The sequence below is a fragment of the Heptranchias perlo genome, chromosome 14 (assembly GCF_035084215.1).
Source record: "Heptranchias perlo isolate sHepPer1 chromosome 14, sHepPer1.hap1, whole genome shotgun sequence".
In the NCBI taxonomy this organism is placed as follows: Eukaryota; Metazoa; Chordata; class Chondrichthyes; order Hexanchiformes; family Hexanchidae; genus Heptranchias; species Heptranchias perlo.
Window position 1 is genome coordinate 12029976 of NC_090338.1, and position 24443 is coordinate 12054418.

Consider the following 24443-nt stretch of genomic DNA (forward strand, 5'->3'; position numbering starts at 1 on the left):
ACTCGCTGCAGAATACCCAGCCTCTGACCTGCTGTTGTAGCCACAGTATTTATCTGGCTGGTCCAGTTAAGTTTCTTGTCAATGGTGACCCCCAGTTTGTTGATGATGGGGGATTCGGCAATGGTAATGCCGTTGAATGTCAAGGGGCGGTGGTTAGACTCTCTCTTGTTGGAGATGGTCATTACTGGAGATGGTCCAGGTCTTACTGCATGCGGGCTCGGACTGCTTCATTATTTAAGGGGTTGCGAATGGAACTGAACACTGTGCAATCATCAGCGAACATCCCCATTTCTGACATTATGATGGAGGGAAGGTCATTGATGAAGCAGCTGGAGATGGTTGGGCCTAGGACACTGCCCTGAGGAACTCCTGCAGCAATGTCCTGGGGCTGAGATGATTGGCCTCCAACAACCACTGCCATCTTCCTTTGTGTTGGGTATGACTGCAGCCACTGGAGAGTTTTCCCCCTGATTCCCATTGACTTCAGTTTTACTAGGGCTCCTTGGTGCCACACTCAGTCAAATACTGCCTTGATGTCAAGGGCAGTCACTCTCACCTCACCTCTGGAATTCAGCTCTTTTGTCCATGTTTGGACCAAGGCTGTAATGAGGTCTGGAGCCGAGTGGTCCTGGCGGAACCCAAACTGAGCAACGGCGAGCAGGTTATTGGTGAGTAAGTGCCACTTGATAGCACTGTCAACGACACCTTCCATCACTTTGCTGATGATTGAGAGTCGACTGATGGGGCGGTAATTGGCTGGATTGGATTTGTCCTGCTTTTTGTGGACAGGACATACCTGGGTAATTTTCCACTTTATCGGGTAGACGCCAGTGTTGTAGCTGCACTGGAACAGCTTGGCTAGAGGCACAGCTAGTTCTGGAGCACAAGTCTTGGGATGTTGTTGGGGCCCATAGCCTTTGCTCTATCCAGTGCACTCAGCCGTTTATTGATATCAGGTGGAGTGAATCGAATTGGCTGAAGACTGGCTTCTGTGATGGTGGGGATATTGGGAGGAGGCCGAGATGGATCATCCACTCAGCACTTCTGGCTGAAGATGGTTGCAAACGCTTCGGCCTTGTCTTTTGCACTCACGTGCTGGACTCCGCCATCATTGAGGATGGGGATGTTTGCAGAGCCTCCTCCTCCCGTTAGTTGTTTAATTGTCCACCACCATTCATGACTGGATGTGGCAGGACTGCAGAGCTTTGATCTGATCTGTTGGTTGTGGAATTGCTTCGCTCTGTCCATAGCATGTTGCTCCCGCTGTTTAGCATGCATATAGTCCTGAGTTGTACCTTCACCAGGTTGGCACCTCATTTTTAGGTATGCCTGGTGCTGCTCCTGGCATGTTCTTCTACTCTCGTCATTGAACCAGGGTTGATTCCCTGGTTTGTTGGTAATGGTAGAGTGAGGAATATGCCTCAATCTGCCAGGTCCATGAGGTTACAGATTGTGCTGGAATACAATTTTGCTGCTGCTAATGGCCCACAGTGCCTCATGGATGCCCAGTTTTGAGCTGCGAGATCTGTTCTGAATCTATCCCATTCAGCACGGTGGTAGTGCTACACAACACGTTGGATGGTGTCCTCAGTGCGAAGGCAGGATTTCGTCTCCACGAGGACAGTGCCGGGCGTCACTCCTACCAATACTGTCATGGACGGTTGCATTTGCGACAGGTGGATTGGTGAGGACGAGGTCAAGTCAGTTTTTCCCTCATGTTGGTTCGCTCACCACCTGCCGCAGGCCCAGTCTCGAGCTATGTCCTTCATGGACTCGGCCAGCTCGGTCAGTAGTGGTGCTACCAAGTCACTCTTGGTGATGGACATTGAAGTCCCCCACCCAGAGTAAATTCTGTACCCTTGCTGCCCTCAGTGCTTCTCAACATGGAGGAGGACTGATTCATCAGCTGAGGGAGGACGGTAGGTGATAATCAGCAGGAGGTTTCCTTGCCCATGTTTGACCTGATGCCATGGGATTTCACGGGGTCCAGAGTCAATGTTGAGGACTCTCAGGGTCACTCCCTCCTGACTGTATATCACTGTACCACCACCTCTGGTCAGTCTGTCGGACAGGACTATACCCAGGGATGGTGATGGAAGAGTCTGGGATGTTAGCTGAAAGGTATGATTCTGTGAGTATGGCTATGTCAGGCTGTTGCCTGACTAGTCTGTGGGACAGCTCTCCCAATTTTGGCACAAGTCTCCCCAATGTTAGTGAGGAGGACTTTGCAGGGCCAACTGGGATTGGTTTGCATGTTGTCGTGTCCGGTGCCTAGTGGTCCGTCCGGTTTTATTCTTATGACTTTTTTTAGCGAGATTTTACAACTGAGTGGCTTGCTAGGCCATTTCAGAATCAACCACATTGCTGTGGGTCTGGAGTCAGACCAGGTAAGGACGGCCGGTTTCTTTCCCTAAAGGACATTAGTGAACCAGATGGGTTTTTACGACAATCCGGTAGTTTCACGGCCACCATTACTGGTACTAGTATTTTAACTCCAGATTTTATTTAATTAATTGAATTTAAATTTCCCAGCTGCCATGGCAGGTATTTGAACTCATAACTCTGGATTATTAGTCCGGGCCTATGGATTACTAGTCAAGTAACATAACCACTATACTACCGTACCCGATAGATTCAATGAAAGACAGGGATGCAGAAGGACTGTAAAATAAGGAAGGATTAACTCAACATTGAACGTTGTTGCATTCATGGTCTGATGATAGGCAATTCATCACACAAGACCAGCACAGCAGCAGTTCAGATAAGTTTGCATGTTAGATTTGACTGACTGGTGTATTTGGTATCAAGCAATTATATGATAACAAGCAGATAGTGATTTAAAAGACTTATGATAATCAGATTCTGCTACACTGATTGCCCACAAAATCCAGCGGAAAGCTTTAATTATGCACGACGATCTGGAGATTGGAAGAACAGTCCGAAATGTTAAAAGTGCAGACATCCTTTGGCGTCCCTCACTTTCCACTGGACCAGTCATTTCTTGCCCCTGAATTGACAAGCTAAGTCACCGAGCTCTTCAAATATTTCCTTTGTTTTTCTTCCTAACAGCTGCCATGAAGGAAGCATAATTTAAACAAAAAAAAAGCATTTGGCACCAGGAAAAAAGGGATTTTCTTCAAGGCAGAGTCAGCTCCCTGTTAGAGGGCAGGTTTATTTATTGCTCAGAAGCAATTCATGTGACATGGTGTCACCCTGGGTCGCAGAGGGTCACAAACAGGGCTGAGCCACTTGACCTTTGTTCGCAAGTGCGACTTACAACATCAAGGCTAAACAATGCGAAAAAGTGTCATCTGTGTTGGCGGCATTTGCAATCTTGTTAAAATGTTATTGATTTTTGCACCATTGTTTAACGTGTGCAGTTCACCTGGATGAAAGCGAGATAGAGAAGATGGGTCATTGCAGAAGAGGACTTAAAGAGACAAGAGAAAACACACAGCCTTGGGAAGAATTAATAAAACATCGTTACATCCTTATCAATGTATCGCACCACCAAGGTGCCTTGAATTTCGAGGCAGATGTCAGGTTAGTTATTTTAAGGCCCTTAAGGGAGCGGGCAGGAAATTGGACATGAAGCTGAGTTCGGATCGGTCAAGGCCCTGTGGGTGGCGGAGCGGGCCCAGGGGCTGAGTGGCCGGGTCCTGCTCCTACTTCTTGTGTTCTTTAGATTTGAGGTTAGGATCAGATCAGCCATGATCTTATTGAATGGCGGAGCAGGCTCGAGGGGCCGATTGGCCTACTCCTGCTTCTATTTCTTATGTTCTTATGTTATAGATTAGTCCGCTTTTCAGTCAGATTCTGGAACACAGCATCGATGAGCTGGCCCCTAATGTTTATGCTGTTGAATCCAGTTTCTATAGACCAGGTCGACAAGTCTATCAACAGTCCTCAGTAACCAGGTGTAAACATTGAGCATCGGGCTCCTGAAATCCAACTTTAAAGGAGACCAACAGCATAGGAATTGCTAAACGAGAAAAGACCAAAGTCCATCTGATTTGCCTTTTCCATCCTGGTAGTCGCATGATACAACGATAATGGAGTTGCTGACTAATCATAGCAATCAATCTCTATCAATTAGTCTACAACAGACCCAGACATGACACGAGGAAAACCCCAGTGGTGGAGAACTTTGGGAACCATAGGTTCAAAGTCACCTGTTCCTTCCAAGCGTGCTACGTGTACCATATTTCATGTCTCAAATTACTCAAACTGTATCCCAAAGTATTATTTTCTGAAGGAAATCTATCTATTTTGCATTTGAATGAATCAATACTAACTGCTTCCACCATCTCTCCAGGGAGCCTGTTCCATAGACTGACCACTCGCTCACTGAAATATTGTTTCTGCAGATTAGTTTTGAATTTACCTCCCCTTCAAGCGCAGACCGCGTCCTCTGGTTGAGTTGTTCAGGGCAATTGGCAATTGGCGTTTATTTGCAGCTACAGTGCATTCTATTTGTTTTACATGTCAAGCTACCTCAAAATGCAGCTGGATGACAAGTTAAGTGAACAGGAGTACAAGAGGAATGAATTCAATGGGCTGAATGGCTTTTTTGTACCCTTGCATTTTTCTTATATTTTTATTTGTCTTTATTTCCTCACACATTCACAAACACATGGACTCAGATATAAGGGACATGGAATATAAGTTTGCAGCTGGCATAAAATAGGAAATGTGTTTGATTTTGAAGGGGTCTGCAGGTGAAGCTTTTGGTCTCCTGTCCTGATGTCTTCTTCTTTGGCTCAGTATCAGTGTTTTGTCTGATAACGCTCCTGTGAAGCGCCTTGGGATGTTTTACTACAACAACAACAACTTGCATTCGTAGAGCACTTTTAACGTAGTAAATCGAGGTGTTTCACAGGAGCGTTATCAAACAAAATTTGACACCGATCCATATAAGGAGATATTAGGACAGGTGAACAAAGGCTTGGTCAAAGAGGTACGTTTTAAGGAGGGTCTTAAAGGAGGAGAGAGAGGTAGAGAGGCGGAGAGGTTTAGGGATGGAATTCCAGAGATTAGGGCCTAGGCAGCTGAAGGCACGGCTGCCAATGGTGGAGGGATTAAAATCGGGGCTGCGCAAGAGGCAAGAATTGGAGAAGCGCAGATATCTCAGAGGGTTGTAGGGCTGGAGGAGGGAACAGAGATAGGGAGGGGCGAGGCCATGGAGGGATTTGAAAACAAGGATGAGAATTTTAAAATCGGACCGCGAGCCGATGTAGGTCAGTGAGCACAGTGGGTGATGGGTGAACGGGACTTGGTGCGAGTTAGGATACGGGCAGCAGAGTTTTCGTTGAGCTCAAGTTTATGGAGGGTGGAAGATGGGAGGCTGGCCAGAAGAGCATTGGAATAGTCAAGTCTAGAGGTAACAAAGGCATGGATGAGAGTTTCAGCAGCAGATAAGTTGAGGCAAGAGTGGAGACGGACAATGTTGTAGGCAGTCTTGATGATGGAGCGGATAAGTGGTCGGAAGTTCATCTCAGGGTCAAATAGGATGCCAGGGTTGCGAACGTCTGGTTTAGTCTCAGATAATAGCCAGGGAGAGGGATAGAGTTGGGGGCTAGGGAACGGAGTTTGTGGCGGGGACCAAAGACAATGGCTTCGATCTTCTCAATATTTAGTTGGAGGAAATTTTTGCTCATCCAGCAATGGATGCTGGACAAGCAGTGTGACAGAGACAGTGGATAAGTAGAGAGAAGTGATGGTGAGGTAGGACTAGGAAGATATGTGGAAGCTGACGTTGCGTTTTCAGATGATATCGCTGAGGGGCAGCATGTAGATGAGAAATGGGAGTGGGCCAAGGATAGATCCATGGGGGACTCCAGAGGTAACTGTGTGGGAGCGGGAAGAGAAGCCATTGCAGGTGATTCTCTGGCTACGACTGGATAGATAAGAATGGAACCAGGTAAATGCGGTCCCAACGAGCTGGACGACGGAGGAGAGGCGTTGGAGGAGGATGGTGTGGTCAACCGCGTCAAAGGCTGCAGACAGGTCAAGAAGGATGAGGAGGGACTGTTTACCTCGGTCACAGTCACATAGAATGTCATTTGTGACTTTGATAAGGCTGTTTCAGTACTGTGGCAGGGGCAGAAACCCGATTAGAGGGATTCAAACATGGAGTTGAGGGAAAGACGGGCACAGATTTGGGAGGCGACAACACGTTCAAGAACTGGAAAGGAAAGGGAGGTTGGCGATGGGGCGGTAGTTTGCAAGGACGGAGGGGTCAAGGGTGGGTTTTTTGAGGAGGGGGGTGATGATGGAAAATTTGAAGGGGAGGGGGACAGTACCTGAGGAGAGGGAACCATTAACAATATCAGCTGACATGGGAGCCAGGAAGGGAAGTTGGGTGGTCAGTGGTTTGATGGGAATAGGGTCGAGGGAGCAGGAGGTGGGTCTCATGGTCAAGATGAGCTCGGAGAGGGCATGAGCGGAGATAGGAGAGAAACTAGAGAAAGTTGTGAGTTCAGGGCTGGGGAAGGTGGAACCGTAGGGGAAATTTGGCTTGAGGGACTTGGGGAAGGGAGGAAAGCGGCAGAGGCAGCTAAGCAGATGATCTCAATCTTAGCGACAAAGTAGTCTATGAGCTCCTCGTATTTATTGTCGGAGGTGAGGGTGGAGGATTCAGGGGAGAAGGGTTTTAGAAGTTGGTTAAGGCGCTATGTAAATGCAAGTTATTGTTGTTGTAATGGCATAGCACAGTTAAAGGGTTAATACATTTATCTAAACTTGACACGTACAGTCCATTACATGTCTCAGCAGTACATCAAGTATGCTATTCACAACACAATTATCATTGGACCAGCATGTACAAAATGTTAGTGAAAGGCAGATTCCATTGACCCTTACATAATATCTCTTTTGCTGGGTTATAAGAAAGAAAGAACAAACTTTTTTTTATTTGTTCATGGGATGTGGGCGTCGCTGGCAAGGCCGGCATTTATTGCCTATCCCTAATTGCCCTTGAGAAGGTGGTGCTGAGCTGCCTTCTTGAACATAAGAACATAAAAACATAAGAAATAGGGGTTGAACATAAGAACATAAAAACATAAGAAACTGGGGTTGACAATTGTAAAATTGTTTACAATTGTCAACCCCAGTCCATCACCGGCATCTCCACATCATGACTACCATCGACACCACAAACTGCCGGCTCACAGTGGAAAGGATATCCAAGAAGATCGCGCATTTAGACACAGACATCAAGTTTTTACAGAGCTGCAAGAAAGCAGACAAGATCCCGAAAGGACTCCAGATCACGAACCCACTCAAGTCCACATACAACTCGGATTACGCTGAGAGACTCTGCCGCCGTACCTCTCGCACACTCCGCAACCATCTCATACACCAACTCTACAGCAGACGCCACAACCTCGAAACCAAGATAGAGTCCATACTCTCAACCTGTACTCAAGACACAGCAGACCAGCTACGTTATACCGCCAAACAGACGAGGCAACGGAACTACGCTGCCTACATGAAAACCAAGAGCAGGAAGCTTGAGAAACTCGGCATCACCACCAGCAACGACCAAGCTTCCCCTGGTACCACGGTTGCAACCACAGGGAAGTCTATTGTCAATTTATCCGACCACACCCTTCAACCAGACGAAATCGAAGTTCTCAGCCGAGGGCTCAATTTCTGCCCCACTACCAAAATGGACCCCACTAGTCTCGCGGCGGACACAGAGGAATTCATCAGGAGAATGAGGCTCCGGGAATTCTACCACAAACCCCAAGATTTCAGCAGCGAACCCAATGAGACAATCGACGATCCGGAACAGCAGACAGAGGGATCCGCGGTACAGCAACCGAAGAGGAAAGAGTCAAACTGGACTCCTCCGGAGGGTCGCTGCCCTCAGCTGGACATGTATGCTCAAGCTGTCAGGAAATGCGTCAATGCCAGATTCATCAGCCGCACTCAGAAGACAGTCCAGAATGTCACCCGAGCACAACGCAACGCCATCAACGCTCTCAAGACCAACCGCAACATCGTCATCAAACCAGCGGACAAAGGAGGAGCCATAGTCATACAGAACAGAACAGACTATTGCAAAGAAGCATACCGACAACTGGACAACCAGGAACACTACAGACGGTTACCCGCAGATCCGACCAAAGAACACACCCACCAGCTCAACAAACTGATCAAGACCTTCGATCCAGACCTTCAAAGCATCCTACGCATTCTCATCCCACGTAATCCCCGCGTGGGAGACTTCTACTGCCTCCCAAAGATACACAAAGCCAACACACTCGGACGTCCCATCGTATCAGGCAACGGAACCCTGTGTGAGAACCTCTCTGGATACATCGAGGGCATCCTGAAACCCATCGTACAGGGAACCCCCAGCTTCTGTCGTGACACTACAGACTTCCTACAAAAACTCAGTACCCACGGACCAGTTGAACCAGGAACACTTCTCACCACGATGGACGTCTCGGCACTATACACCAGTATCCCCCACGATGACGGCATCGCTGCGACAGCATCAATACTCAACACCAACAACAGCCAATCTCCGGAAGCCATCCTACAACTCATCCGCTTCATCCTGGATCACAATGTCTTCACCTTCGATAACCAGTTCTTTACCCAAACACACGGAACAGCCATGGGGACCAAATTCGCACCCCAATACGCCAACATTTTCATGCACAAGTTCGAGCAGGACTTCTTCACTGCACAAGACCTCCAACCAACACTATACACCAGATACATCGACGACATTTTCTTTCTATGGACCCACGGCAAGGAATCACTAAAGAGACTACACGATAACATCAACAAGTTCCATCCCACCATCAAGCTCACCATGGACTACTCCTCAGAATCAGTTTCTTTCTTGGACACACGAATCTCCATCAAAGACGGGCACCTCAGCACCTCACTCTACCGCAAGCCCACGGACAACCTCACGATGCTCCACTTTTCCAGCTTCCACCCTAACCACGTCAAAGAGGCCATCCCCTATGGACAGGCCCTGCGAATACACAGGGTTTGCTCAGACGAGGAGGAACGCGATGGACACCTACAGACGCTGAAAGACGCCCTAGTAAGAACGGGATATGACGCTCGACTCATCGATCGACAGTTCCGATGGGCCACAGCAAAAAATCGCATAGACCTCCTCAGGAGACTAACACGGGACGCAACCAACAGAGTACCCTTTGTCGTCCAGTACTTCCCCGGAGCGGAGAAACTACGCCATGTTCTCCGCAGCCTTCAACATGTCATCAATGAGGACAAACACCTCGCTATGGCCATCCCCACACCTCCACTACTCGCCTTTAAACAGCCACCCAACCTCAAACAGACCATCGTTTGCAGCAAACTACCTAGCTTTCAAGAGAACAGCGTCCACGACGCCACACAACCCTGCCACGGTAACCTCTGCAAGACATGCCAGATCATCGACACAGATACCACCATCACACGAGATGACACCACCCACCAGGTGCATGGTTCATACTCCTGTGACTCGGCCAACGTTGTCTACCTCATACGTTGCAGGAAAGGATGCCCCAGAGCATGGTACATTGGCGAGACCATGCAGACGCTGCGACAACGGATGAACGGACACCGCGCAACAATCGCCAAACAGGAGGGTTCCCTCCCAGTCGGGGAACACTTCAGCAGTCATGGACATTCATCCACCGACCTTCGGGTAAGCGTACTCCAAGGCGGCCTTCGAGACACACGACAACGCAAAATCGTCGAGCAGAAATTGATAGCCAAGTTCCGCACCCATGAGGACGGCCTCAACCGGGATCTTGGGTTCATGTCACGCTACACGTTACCCCACCAGCGAACAAATGTTATCTGTTTTTAATATAATGGGTCATTTGCTGGCTCTCTCTGCCTTCCGGATGTTTCTGCCTCTCTCTGTGTTTTTTTTTTCTCTGTTTTTTTTCCCTGTTTGTTTTTTTGTTGAATGTGTATTCGGGGGTTCTGCAGGTGACACCTCTCTGTCTGAACACGGTGATTGCCTTGGCAACGGGCAGTTGCAGGGGCAGTCTGTAAACACCATGTATTGTTCAATATGTATAAATGCGTAGGCTTCAAGGAGCTCTTGAAACATTTGCCTGAGGAAGGAGAAAATCTCCGAAAGCTTGTGAATTTAAAATAAAATTGCTGGACTATAACTTGGTGTTGTAAAATTGTTTACAATAAGAAATAGGAGCAGGAGGAGGCCAATCGGCCCCTCGAGCCTGCTCCGCCATTCAATAAGATCATGGCTGATCTGATCCTAACCTCAAATCTAAATTCAGGTCCAATTTCCTGCCCGCTCCCCGTAACCCCTAATTCCCTTTACTTCTAGGAAACTGTCTATTTCTGTTTTAAATTTATTTAATGATCTAGCTTCCACAGCTTCCTGGGGCAGCAAAGTCCACAGACCTACTACCCTCTGAGTGAAGAAGTTTCTCCTCATCTCAGTTTTGAAAGAGCAGCCCTTTATTCTAAGATTATGCCCCCTCGTTCTAGTTTCACCCATCCTTGGGAACATCCTTACCGCATCCACCCGAGCAAGCCCCTTCACAATCTTATATGTTTCAATAAGATCGCCTCTCATTCTTCTGAACTCCAATGCGTAGAGTCCCAATCTACTCAACCTCTCTTCATATGTCCGCCCCCTCATCCCCAGGATTAACTGAGTGAACCTTCTTTGTATTGCCTCGAGAGCAAGTATGTCTTTTCTTAAGTATGGACACCAAAACTGTATGCAGTATTCCAGGTGCGGTCTCACCAATACCTCAAAGAACTGCAGCAATACCTCCCTGTTTTTATATTCTATCCCCCTAGCAATAAAAGCCAACATTCCATTGGCCTTCTTGATCACCTGCTGCACCTGCATACTAACTTTTTGATTTTCTTGCACTAGGACCCCCAGATCCCTTTGTACTGCACTACTTTCCAGTTTCTCGCCTTTAAGATAATAACTTGCTCTCTGATTTTTCCTGCCAAAGTGCATAACCTCACATTTTCCAATATTGTATTGCATCTGCCAAATCTCCGCCCACTCACCCAGCCTGTCTATATCCCCCTGTAGGTTTTTTATGTCCTCCTCACTCTCCACTTTCCCTCCCATCTTTGTATCATTTGCAAACTTTGATATGTTACACTCGGTCCCCTCCTCCAAATCGTTAATATAGATTGTCAAGAGTTGGGGACCCACACCGACCCCTACGGAACACCATTGGCTACTGGTTGCTAGTCCGAGAATGAACCATTTATCTCAACTCTCTGCTTCCTGTTAGATAACCAATCCTCCACCCATGCCAGAATATTACCCCCAATCCAGTGATTCTTTATCTTGAGCAATAATCTTTTATGTGGCACCTTGTCGAATGCCTTCTGGAAGTCTAAATACACTACGTCCACTGGTTCCCCTTTATCCACCCTGTACGTTATGTCCTCAAAGAACTCAAGCAAATTTGTCAGACATGACTTCCCCTTCGTAAAGCCATGCTGACTTTGTCCTATTAAATTATGTTTATCCAAATGTTCCGCTACTGTCTCCTTAATAATAGACTCCAAAATTTTACCCACCACAGATGTTAGGCTGTGGTGGGTAAAATTTTGAACTGCTTGCATTTATCTAGTGCTTTTCCTCAGGATGTCCCAAAGCATTTTACAACCAATGAAGTACTTCTGAAGTGTAGCCACTGTTGTAATGTAAGAAACACGGCTGCCAACTTGGAACACAGCAAGGTTCCACAAACAGCAATGTGATAATGACCAGATAATCTGTTTTAGTGATCTTGATAAGGGATTAATATCGGCCAGGTAAATAGGAGTGTAAATAGTCATACCCGCTTTCTTAAATCTTAACTGTTGCCCCCGAACTCTACAGTTATGCGATACACTCATTAATAAAACAACAATGAGTAGCAGAAAATCATTGTAAATAGACACGTGCCACTGAGGAATCGACAAGGGAATAGCTAGTTCACAACAATGTGCTCACCTGTCTTAGGAGAAATCAGGATTGTTGATGTCTTTTTTTACATTGCAGCAGTTCATTGCAGTCCTATAATGAAGACCATTATGCCAATCACCTTTCAACATTTGAATGTTGGAGGAAGGGACAAAGTGCTGGTTAAGGTAAAAAGGCAGAGAAGCCAGTGCTTAAATCAGCCGAAGCTGTTCTTTTCTCGTAAGGAACTTGGACTTTAATCTACTGTAGTTAGTAGTAAATAATTCAGTCTTCCGTGGTGTGTGATCCATTAGAATCTACGTAGCTCCAGCTCTCCAGAGGTCCAGTGCGTTAAAGGCATGATTCTAGATCTCCTCTCAGCTGGGACGAGAGCCGTGGATATACGAATGGCCACTAGCAGCCATGGAGAGGGATAATCATCCAGGACTCTTTAACCATCTGGTGAATCCTGCTAGAAATTGCGAGTGTGTGGATGGTGTGTGAGGACTGGGTGGGCTTGGCTGTGATGCCCTCCACAGTCAAATAGCCTGCTAACCATGCCTCTCTAATCTCACAATTGATAATGATTGGCAATCCGGAGGAGGCGGCATCTTCAGGTTTGGAGAGGAGGCCCTGGCCTCGATCGCGGTGTTTTTTTTTTGTCGAGTTAGCTAATCTCAGCTGGAGCAGTTTTGGGGATGGCGGGAACACAGGATCAGGAGGAGGCCGTTCAGCCCCTCAAGCCTGTTCCGCCATCCATTTAGATCATGGCTGATCTCCATCTCAACTCCATTTACCTGCCTTGGCTCCATATCCCTTGATTCCCTTGTCTAACAAAAATCTATCGATCTGAGTTTTGAAATTTTCAATTGACCCCCAGCATCCACAGCCTTTTTGGGGGGAGAGAGAGTTCCAGATTTCCACGACCCTTTTGTGTGAAGAAGTGCTTCCTGGCATTACTCCTGAACGGCTTAGCTCTAATTTTAAGGTTATGCCCTCTTGTTCAGGACACCCCCACCAGAGGAAATAGTTTCTCTCTATCTACCCTATCGAATCCTTTCATCATTTAGACCACCCCTTAATCACGTATACTCAAGGGAATACAAGCCTGGTCTATGCAGCCTGACCTCATAATTTAACCCTTTTAGCCCCAGTATCGTTCTGTTGAATCTGCGCTGAACCCACTCCAAGGCCAGTATATCCTTCCTGAGCCCTACATTAGGTCACGGCTTAATCTTCTACACTCAAGAGAATACAAATCTAGTACACTACAAGTCGAGTGTACAAGTACCCCCAGGAATAGAGAGGGGAGAAATAACATCCAGGGTTCCTGCTGCCGATCACAAGGCAGTGACCCCACCTGGAAAGTGTGAACATGAAGGTGGGTGAAGAAAGGATCGGGCTCAGCAGCGATGATCGAATAGCCTGCCCATACTTAAGCTGGGGGGGGGGGGCGGGGGGATGGTGGATTTTAACTCCCACCCGGGAGTCTCCGTCGGAGGCCCCGGCTGACATCAACAGCCAGGCTCATGCCGGCCACCCGCCTGCTTGGAACGGGGCTAAAGAGGCAGCTGGCCGCTGCCAGCGAGTGACGGTCAGGAGGCCCAGAGGTCCTCAGGTAAGCAGAGGCCCGGACTTTCCTCGTGTGGTCCGGAGAAGCACTCCGGCACCTCCTGGCCCCGACACGGATAAGTTTAAAAGAAAAAAACCTGCATTTATGTAACACCTTTCACAACCTCAGGACGTCCCAAAGCACTTTACCAATGAGGTACTTTTGAAACGTAGTCACTGTTGTAATGTAGGAAACGCAGCAGCCAACTTGTGCAAAGCAACGTCCCACAAACAGCAATGTGATAACGACCAGATCATCTGCTTTTTGAGGGATAAATATTGACCAGGATACCTCCCTTACTCTTCTTTGAAATAGTCCCATGGGATCTTTTATGTGCGCCTGAGAGGCAGAAAAGGCCTCAGTTTAATCTGAAATACAGTACAGCACTCCCTCAGTACTGGCACTGGATTATGGGCTCAAGTCTCTTGAGTGGGGATTGAGCCCACAACCTTCTAAACTCAGGAGGTGAGAGTGCTACCCACTGCGCCAAGGCTGACACACCATTTACCTCTCAGGGTCGTTTCCCTGACAGATTATACTGAGCAGGATGCCCACCATTAAAATGCCATTGGGGACCCCACGTGCTTCATGGGACCCCGATTGGCATATGTTAATGAGGCTCCCGTCGGAGTCAGATGGGCACCTCAGCCGCTGGCAGAAACAGCCGGGTTAAACGAAGAGGCACGTAGGTCCGCTCGATTTTAACTCACACTCCGCCCGGTTATGTATTTCTGAGGGAGTGCTGTATTACTGAGGGGGTGCTGTATTACTGAGGGAGTGCTGTATTACTGAGGGGGTGCTGTATTACTGAGGGAGTGCTGTATTGCCAAGGGAGTGCTGTATTACTGAGGGAGTGCTGTATTACTGAGGGAGTGCTGTATTGCCAAGGGAGTGCTGTATTACTGAGGGAGTGCTGTATTACTGAGGGAGTGCTGTATTGCCAAGGGAGTGCTGTATTACTGAGGGAGTGCTGTATTACTGAGGGAGTGCTGTATTACTGAGGGAGTGCTGTATTGCCAAGGGAGTGCTGTATTACTGAGGGAGTGCTGTATTACTGAGGGAGTGCTGTATTGCCAAGGGAGTGCTGTATTACTGAGGGAGTGCTGTATTGCCAAGGGAGTGCTGTATTACTGAGGGAGTGCTGTATTACTGAGGGAGTGCTGTATTTCTGAGGGAGTGCTGTATTACTGAGGGAGTGCTGTATTTCTGAGGGAGTGCTGTATTACTGAGGGAGTGCTGTATTTCTGAGGGAGTGCTGTATTACTGAGGGAGTGCTGTATTACTGAGGGAGTGCTGTATTACTGAGGGAGTGCTGTATTTCTGAGGGAGTGCTGTATTTCTGAGGGAGTGCTGTATTACTGAGGGAGTGCTGTATTACTGAGGGAGTGCTGTATTTCTGAGGGAGTGCTCTATTACCAAGGGAGTGCTGTATTACTGAGGGAGTGCTGTATTACTGAGGGAGTGCTCTATTGCCAAGGGAGTGCTGTATTACTGAGGGAGTGCTGTATTACTGAGGGAGTGCTCTATTGCCAAGGGAGTGCTGTATTACCGAGGGAGTGCTGTATTACTGAGGGAGTGCTGTATTTCTGAGGGAGTGCTGTATTACTGAGGGAGTGCTCTATCACCAAGGGAGTGCTGTATTACTGAGGGAGTGCTGTATTACTGAGGGTGCTGTTTTTCAGATGAGACCTTAAACTGATGCTCCATCCTGGTTGGACTTTAAGGATCCAAAATTCAAAAATGAGCAGGGCATCTTCTGGTGATCTGGCCAGCAATCCTTCTCCACCAACACCACCAAAAAATGGACTATCTGGTCTTTCATCTCCTTTGCTGTTTGTGGGGTCTTGCTGTGCGCACATTGGCTGCTGCGTTTGCTCCTATGAAAGAAATGGCTGCACTTCAAAAGTAACCCATTGATTGGGAAGCACTTTAGAACTTCCTAAGAACGTGACAGGGGGCTACGTAAATGCAAATCCTTTTACTTCTTAAATAAAAAAATCTTGCAGCGATTCCTATGGCAATTGGGATGACTTTGCCAAGAATCTTCTTTACTCAGAGAGTGGTGTGAATGTTTGAACTCGGTACCACATGGAGTGGTTGAGGCGAATAGCAAAGATACATTTAAGGGGAAGCAAAATGAGTACATGAGGGAGAAAGGGAATGGAAGGATATGTTAATAGGAGGGGATGAAGTAAATAGAGTGGGAGGAGGCTCGTGTGGAGCATAAACACCAGCATAGGCCGGGTGAGTCGAATGGCCTGTTTGTGTGCTGTAAATCCTACGTAATTTTATGTAAGAGTTCGCACAATAATCGCCCGATTAGGCTCCATCTCCGTTTCTTATTAATGTACCTTTTAATGCAATTCATGATACATTATATTGTAATAGAAATGTCACAAGGAATCAGCGAAGTGTTTTACAGGAAAGCTCCGGATAAGTTGTGTGTGATGCTCAGTGTTGTTATCTATTTTTTAGTTCCCATCTTCTACCAGCAAAAACAAGTTTTCAAAGTAAATGTTTACCAAGGGTCTGATAGCTGTCGTTGAGTGAGATGATTAATGGTTTACTTATCGCTAGATGTCGGATGTCCAGAAAGTGATTGTTGCTGGGTGAGGCTGGAAATGTCAATAGAGAAGAGTTGTTTTTACAGAAATAGGTTTCTGTTATTGATTGGGCAAAAGACTTGGGGTTGCTTTTCTGTACTAAAGGACACCCTGTATTTTACTGGGACTGAACACTGGGGCTCCAAACCCTATACAATGGAACGGGAAGGTTTCAATTTACCCCCATAATTCAATACTAGACAAATCCACTGATTTTCACCACTCGCCCTGAGGAATAACTTGCACTTAATAAGGCCATTAAAAAGGCAAACCGAGCAATGGGGTTCATTTCGAGAGGGATAGAATTGAAAGCTGGGAAGTTATGTTAAACTTGCATGGAACCTTGGTTAGACCACACTTGGAGCACTGTGCACAGTTCTGGTCTCCATATTATAGAAAGGATATAGAGGCATTGGAGCAGGTGCAAAAAAAAATTTACTGAGATGATACCAGAACTGAGAGGTTATAACTATCAGGAAGGATCGAACAGGCTGGGGCTCTTTTCTCTAGAAAAGAGAAGACTGTGGGGTGACCTGATAGAGGTCTTTAAGATTATGAAAGGGTTTTTTAGGGTAGACATTGAGAAAATGTTTCCACTTGTGAGGGAGACCAGAACTAGGGGCCATAAATATAAAATAGTCACTAATAAATCCAGAGAATTCAGAGTGGTTAAAATGTAGAACGTGCTATCACAAGGAGTAGCTGAGGCAAATAGCATAGATGGATTTAAGGGGAATCTAGATAAGCACGAGGTAAAGAGAATAGAAGGGTATGCTGATAGGGTTAGTTGAAGTAGGGTGGGAGGAGGCTCGTGTGGAGCATAAACACCAGCATGGACCTGTTGAGCCAAATGGCCTGTTACTGTGCTGTAAATTCTATGTAATTATATGTAAAGGATCTCATTGCATCCTCAGCACTTTGCAACCGATGAATGACATTGGAAGTGCAGCCACTGTTGTTATGTAGGTAAATGCAGCAGCACAGCAAGCTCCCACAAACAGCAATGAAATAAATGACCAGTTCTTCAGCTATTGGAGTGGGTTGAGGGATAAATGTTGGCTGGGACACCAGGGGAGAATTCCCCTGCTCTTCTTCAAATAGTGGCCGTGTGGACCTTTTACATCCAGCTGAGAGGGCAGTGAGGGCCTCGGTTTAACACCTCATCCAAAAGACAGCATCTACCGACAGTGCAGTGCTCTCTCAGTACTGCACTGGAGCACCTACATAGATTTTGTACACAAGTCTCTGGAATAGGATTTGAACCCACCACTATCTAACTCCAAGGCAAGAGTGCTACCCACTGAGCCACAGCTGACACTGCCAAAATGGTGGTACTGGATTCCCTAATTTTTTACAATGGAAATTGTGGGTCTCCAACAGATCTTCCTTGGACAAAATGAACAGGGATTCATAGAGGCCATTGGTCTTCATCAAACTCCTGCAGGATCAATTAGCAAATACAAAAATATCTCAAGAGACTATCTGCACACGGATAAGTGCGGTATCAGAAATAAGTTATGTTTGAGCTAATGTATAGGCCAATGACATTACACATTTCCAGTCAATACAAAGTGATTTTGGCTTTGCATTAACATAAAATCTTGCGATGTAACTGGACGGGCATGAAGTTCCTCCAAATTGAATGTCGGCAGGAACCTTGAGGAGGCCTTGTCCTCATAGCACACTTGAGGACTACCTGGGAACTGAACCTTCATTCCTAAATCCATCTGACGCTAGCACAGAGTCAGATGTCCCATTGGCTCTTTGCTAACATTAAAATCTAAGTGGCATTTAGATGGAGGTAAGTGATGCAAGGCCTGCAGGCCTCCCCATTATACCAAATGAAGGGATTCGCAAAATTTCACATGTTCCCCCCACCCCAAAGATTTATTGGAGTTATTAAAGAAACCCTGGTGTGACTGTTTTAAAAATCCAGGATCTTTCAAAATGGCTGCGGTCAGACTCATGGCCTAAAAAGCCTGCAGCATTTCTCTAACAACTTGGCAGGCTTCGTGTTTCAGACAGGTTTCCTTGCACAATGCAGGTGCATTCAAGCCCTGAGGCAAGCCATCAACATTGCCGGCCTACACATCAAAATTCGAGCAGGAAGTGATTGCAGGACAAAAGGTGAACCATCAAGGTACATTCGGAACAATGGTAAAGCAGTTATGGAACAGATCGATACAGGAACCGGCCATTATGTAAATGGGCCAGAGATGGGGTCCTTTGTCTTACGTTTTCGTGCTTAAATCAAACAATGAAGCAAGCTGATGAGGTACGAAAAAAACCTGTTACCAAGAGGGTATAACTGGTGGCTTCCCAGTACCTCTCTCCTCTTCTCTCTTCGCCTGGTGGCCGTGGTCCTGCTGCTTGCTAGCAACCAAGAAGGAAGGCCATCCAAAAAAACCTCGCAACCACATGTCGACGGCAGCAGCAGGGAACAGGGGCCAGGCCTTTTCATCTGTTTCACCGGTGAGCATTAATTTTCTGGCCGCCACAAGACAACCTATCTAGGTATAAGGGTGGGGGTTAAAGGGATATTGCTAAAATTGTGATTTTAGAATTTTCCCTCGATGTGTCCGTTTCTTCCACCCCGATAAGTGTAAGACTGTATTGTATCTATAGCGATTTCTTTATCTTCTGTATAATACTTTTTACCTTGTAGTTTTTTTTAGTTTTCTTATTAATAAACATTGGTTTTCCTTGTACCAATCCACTGGTCTGTTAGTCTGTCTTTGTTACCACTCGATAAGTCCTCAGCTCAGAATCAGGAAGGGGTAAGCGATTCGCAACCGCACAGCGGGCAGGGCAGCTCAGGAAAACATAACTGGCTGACCTATAATAAGCCTGAGAAACAGTAATAAAAACCCCTTACACAAAGGTACTCTAAACAAGTACCTTTGGTATAATGACAGCCTAAGTGAGACAGGCGTCAGCAGGATATGACCTCTCAGTAACCCCAGTTAACGTGCATGCTGTTAATTTACAACAAAAAGGTGAACGCTGAGGTGTGCCAGGATTACAGTTGCTTGGCAACGGGCGTTGTTCGAGGGTACAAGGTACACCTGCAAAAAAACACGAGGCAGGGTTCCATTCCAGCACAATACAGTTCTTCTCAGGGAAACATTCAATTGAAAATTTCAAAACCGAGATTGATAGGTCTTTGTTAGGCAAGGGTATTAAGGGTTACAGAACCAAGGCGGGCAGATGAAGTTAAGGTGCAGATCAGCCATGATCTAACTGAATGGCGGAACAGGCTCGAGGGACTCAATGGCCTACTCCTGTTGCTATGAGCCATTTTTAAAAATCCTTACAAAATAATTCACTGGCATTCTGCTCTGGCTACCATCCCTGCCAACGATCAGGGTTTGACTCTGCAGCCTAGAAATCGGATCGCGCTGTGCCCGTTTTACAGGCATGAAATGGGCGCCTAAGGGTTCCAATATGGCAGGCAGCGTGCACTCATTCTGTGCCAGAAGTACGCCGTCCGCCATATTGGTAAAGGATCCTCCATAGGTGTCTGAAACAGGCGTTAGGTCTTTTGCTTATGCAAATAGTTGGGGGGGGGGAGGCGGGAATAATGCCTGTTTGAGGCTCCCTTTTGCAAAATTAGTTTGCGCGTGACTGCAGCATTCGCCGTGCATGCCAAGGTCAGTATTCTCAGCCGCTTGGCAGTCAAACCAGCCTTCCTTAAAGGAAAGGTAAGTTTTAATTTTTTTGTAGTGCTCCTCCTCAGGTGCGATCCAATATCACGGCCTGGCAGTTGTCATTGTGCAACAGTCAGTTTCCGCACAGCCAGGTCCCACGAGGCTGTTTCCAGGGCTCAGTACTAGGTCCCTTGCTTTTTGTGGTATATATTGATGACTTGGACTTGAATGTAGGGGGCATGATTAAGAAGTTTGCAGATGATACAAAAATTGGCCGTGTGGTTGATGGTGAGGAGGAAAGCTGTCGACTGCAGGAAGATATCAATGGACTGGTCAGGTGGGCAGAAAAGTGGCAAATGGAATTCAATCCAGAGAAGTGTGAGGTAATGCATTTGGGGATGGCAAACAAGGCAAGATCAACACCATGCCTCCGATATGTCTTCCTTTTTCCTCAACCAAGGATTCCCCTCCACTGTAGTTGACAGGGCCCTCGACCGTGTCCGTCCCATTTCCCGCACTTCTGCCCTCACCCCTTCCCTTCCTTGCCAGAAGCATGAGAGGGTCCCCCTTGTCCTCACTTTCCACACCGCCAGCCTCCACATTCAACGTATTATCGTCCGCCATCTCCAGCACGATCCCACCACCAAACATATCTTCCCCTCCCCTTTCGGCATTCCAAAGGGACTGCTCCCTCCACCCCCCCCCCCCCCAGTCCATTCGTCCATCACCCCCAACACCCGCTCTCCTCCCCACGGCACCTTCCTGTGCGAACGCAGGAGATTCGACACCTGTCTCTTCACCTCCTCCCTTCCCACCGTCCAGGGCCCCAAACACTCTTTCCAGGTGAAACAGCAGTTTACTTGTACTTCTTTCAATTTAATACATTGTATTCGCTGCGAACAATGCGGTCTCCTCTACATTAGGGAGACCAAGTGTAGACTGCGTGATCACTTTGCTGGACACCTCCGCTCTGTCCGCAAGGGGGACCCTGCCCTGCCGGTCACCTGCCATTAATGGGAGTATACTGAGAGGTGTCGAGGAAAAAGGGACCTTGCAGTGCATGTCCACAGATCCCTGAAGGTAGCAGGACATGTAGATAACGTAGTTAAAAAGGCATACGGGATACTTTCCTTTATTAGCCGAGGCACAAAATATAAGAGCAGGGAGGTTATGCTGGAACTGTATAAAACATTGGTTGGGCCACAGCTTAAGTACTGCATACAGTTCTGGTCACCACATTACAGGAAAGATGTAATTGCACTAGAGAGGGTGCAGAGGAGATTTACGAGGATGTTGCCAGGGCTGGAGAATTTTAGCTATGAGGAAAGATTGGATAGGCTGGGGCTGTTTTCTTTGGGACAAAGGAGGCTGAGGGGAGATTTAATTGAGGTATATAAAATTATGACGGGACTAGATAGAGTGGAGAGGGAGGACCTATTTATCTTAGCAGAGGGGTCAGTGACCGGGGGCATAGATTTAAAGTAATTGGTAGAAGGATTAGAGGGGAGCTGAGGAGAAATTTTTCCACCCAGAGGGTGGTGGGGGTCTGGAACTCATTGCCTGAAAGTGTGGTAGAGGCAGAAACCCTCAACTCATTTAAAAAGTACTTGGATGTGCACTTGAGGTGCCGTAACCTACAGGGCTACGGACCAAGTGCTGGAAAGTGGGATTAAACTGGATAGCTCTTTATCAGCCGCTACGGACACGATGGGCCGAATGGCCTCCTTCTGTGCCGTAACTTTCAATGATTCTATGAAACAGCAATGAGTTAATGACTTGATAACCTATTTGAGTGACGCTGGTTGAGGGATAAATATCGGCCAGGACACCGGGGAGAACACTTTGCAATCATACCGTGGGATCTTTTACGTCCATCTGAGAGGGAAGGCGGGGCCTTGATTTAACTTCTCATCCACCCCATTTAGGAGTATTTTTGTGAGGGCTAGTGAATGGGATACTTTCCATTTCAGGCAGCCCGTGTTAAGCATCCTTCGCCCACTAGACATCCTGTGGCCTCTGAAATGGAGTGTCAATTGGTGCCAACTTCTGAGCAGTTCACTGAGGTGGACTCATTTGTAATTGGGTTGAGCCCGCTCACATTTACTTCACGTAACCCTTACAGCCAACAGAGGAAACCGGGCTGGATTTAAACCCGCGTCTCAGAAGTACAAGGTAATTTTGGATTCATTATCACTTCAGAGCAACTGAGGTTTCTCGTCTCCCTGCCGAGAGACAAAGAGCTATTTTAAATCCCTCTGTGTTGGCAGTGTAAACCGTGAGCAGGAAGCAACACTCAGAGTATGTACAGGAGCCCACGGAAAAGGCCTTGTCACCAGCCTACTGACTGGTTGTTACATAAACACCAGCCGTCCCAGTTCGACGGGAATGATCAGAATTTTGAAGTCACTCTTTTCTTGACTGGGTTTGCAGATGAAAATCAGCAGCACACCCTTTCCCCTCCTCTCGTACCGTTCCCTGCTCCGATCCACACCAGCTGTTAGGGTAACGGGACAACAACAACAACTTGCATTTATAAAGCGTCTTTAACGTGGTAAAACATCCCAAGGCTCTTTGCAGGAGCGTTATCAGACAAAATTTGACACCAAGCCCACATAAGGAGATATTAGGGCAGGTGCCCAAAAGCTTGGCCAAAGAGGTAGGTTTTAAGGAGCATCTTAAGGGGAGGAGAGGTAAAGTGGCAGAAAGGACTAGGGAGGGAATTCCGGAGCTTAGGGCCCAGGCAGCTGAACGCATGGCCGCCAATGGTGGAGCGATGAAAATCGGTGTTGTGCAAGAAGCCAGAATTGAAGGAGCGCAGAGATCTTGGAGGTTTGTAGAGTTGGAGGAGGTTACAGAGCTAGGGAGGGGTGAGTCCATGGTGGGATTTGAAAACAGTGATGAGAAATTTAAATTTGAGGCTTTGGTGGACCGGATCCAATGTAAGTCAGCGAGCACAAGGGTGATGGATGCATGGGACTCCAATATGAACTATCCTGCGATAGTTTTACGAGGTCAGGAATCCTTGCCAGTAGCAGAATTGTATCGTAGAAGCAGCAGCGGGCTGAAGCTGGTAGAGGCGGTAATGAGCCAGGGTTTGCTCAAGTCTGGCGCATTGACATTTCCTGCTGTGTGTTTCTACAGTTTGATGCACAGAATGGTACGCCTTTGTTTATTAATAACCGCATGGGGTATGGTAGTGTATTGGCTGTCGTCATTGATTAGATACCAAGAGGTTATGAGTTCAAATCCCATCATAGCAAGAAATAAAATTGAATTCATTAAATGTGGTAATTTGTGGGCTAGAACCAGAAAGAAAATGACTAACAGCACCTTTCATGACCTTAGGATGCCCTAAAGTGATTTACAGCCAATTAAGTACTTTTGAAGTGTGGTCACTGTTTTAATGTAGGGAAATCTGGAAGCCAATATGTGCTCAGCAAGGTTCTACAAACAACAATGAGGTAATGGCCAGATAATCTGTCTTAGTGATGTTTGTTAAAGAAAGTACTTGCATTTTTATAGCGCCTTTCACGACCTCAGGACGTCCCAAAGCTCTTTACAGCCAATGAGGTATAAATATTGGCCAGGACACCAGTAGAACTCCCCTGCTCTTCTTTGAATAGTGCCTTGGGATCTTTTACACCCACCTGTGAGGGCAGATGGGCCTTAGTTCAACGACTTATCTGAAAGACGGCACCTCCGACAGAGTAGCACTCCCTGGGTGCAGCATTGAAGTGTCAGCCTGGATTATGGGTATATGTCTCTGGAACTCACAACCCTCTGACTCAGAGGCAAGAGTGCCACCAACTGAGCCACGGCTTGTCAGAAAACCCAGCTGGTTTACTAATGCCCTACTGGGAAAGGAACCTCTACCTGATCTGGCCTAGAGGTGACGGCAATTGATACGAGCTCAATTGCTAATTTTAAATCTGAGATAGATAGATTTTTACCAACCAAAGGTATTAAGGGATATGGGCCAAAGGCAGGTATATGGAATTAGATCACAGATCAGCCATGATCTTATCAAATGGCGGAGCAGGCTCGAGGGGCTGAATGGCCTACTCCTGTTCCTATGTTCCTGTGACTCCAGTCCCACACTATGTGATCTTACAAGCCACTCAGGTCCAGCCTCAGGGCAACCAGGAATGAGGGATATTTGTATCACCCACATCTGAAGTACAAATTTATCAAAGAAATTTGAATGTCTGAACACTACAATAGTCAAAAGCAAAATACTGAGAATATTGGAAATCGGAAATATAAACAGAAAATGCTGGAGAAGCTCAGCAAGTAAGGCAGCATCTGTGGAGAAAGAAACAGAGTTAACATTTCAGATCGAAACCCTTTCGTCAGGACTGGAAGATGTTAAAAGAGTTAAAGTTTCTGAGTAAGTACAGAGCCAGGGAAAGGGGGGGTTTGGGGGAGAAGGGAGGGGAGGGAGGAAAGAGCAAAAGGGAAGGTCTGTGATAGGGTGGAGGGCAGGAGTGATTAAATGACAAAAGGGATGATGGTGCAAGGCAAGGAAGGTGGTAATGGGGCAGGTTAAGAAACAAAAGATTGGTCAGGAGTGGCTGTAAATGGCAGCAGTGGAACCATTACCAGCACTAGCTGACCGAAAAAATGGGAGCAGTGGTTATGATCTGAAGTTATTG

The 24443-nt window shown here is 47.0% G+C and overlaps 1 long non-coding RNA gene across 5 annotated transcripts in view; it reads right to left on the bottom strand.

The window, feature by feature from the left end:
- Positions 1 to 12367, bottom strand: part of LOC137332312 (uncharacterized) — a 41856-nt gene extending 29489 nt beyond the window's left edge. The window contains exon 1 of one of the 5 annotated variants that reach the window (XR_010965626.1): positions 11981 to 12367. This is a non-coding gene — a long non-coding RNA (uncharacterized lncRNA). The remainder of the gene's footprint in view (positions 1 to 11980) is intronic. The other 4 variants (XR_010965629.1, XR_010965628.1, XR_010965625.1 and 1 more) reach the window with 4 other exon arrangements.
- Between the last annotated feature and the right edge of the window lie 12076 nt (positions 12368 to 24443).